This window comes from Arachis duranensis, chromosome 4, assembly GCF_000817695.3.
Source record: "Arachis duranensis cultivar V14167 chromosome 4, aradu.V14167.gnm2.J7QH, whole genome shotgun sequence".
Classification (NCBI taxonomy): domain Eukaryota; kingdom Viridiplantae; phylum Streptophyta; class Magnoliopsida; order Fabales; family Fabaceae; genus Arachis; species Arachis duranensis.
This window is the reverse complement of record NC_029775.3, coordinates 3704494-3704856: the sequence shown is the minus strand read 5'-3', so window position 1 is coordinate 3704856 and position 363 is coordinate 3704494.

Genomic DNA, 363 nt, shown 5'->3' with positions numbered 1-363 from the left:
CATTGAAGATTGAATATTTTTTTTCTTTATATATTTATATTTATCTAAAGTTGAAGTCTTCCATGATGGGGGTCTCCAAACTAAAGTGGTTAGGTTAGGTAGAGATGATGACTTGGTAGAAATATTATCCCCACCAGCCAAGTAGGTCCAAAACATCATTTTGTTTCATTTTCTTTTTCCTATCCCCACTTTTCCGTTAAGATAAATAAAGAAATTAAAATAAGTTCTTATATAGCGTTCTTATATTTTAAATTTTTAATATTAGCTAAATGTTTTTCTTTTAATTTTATATTGAACGTTGATTTATTTTTAATCAATAATAATATAAGAAAGCAATTGTGCATCGTCAGTGACCAATCTCAA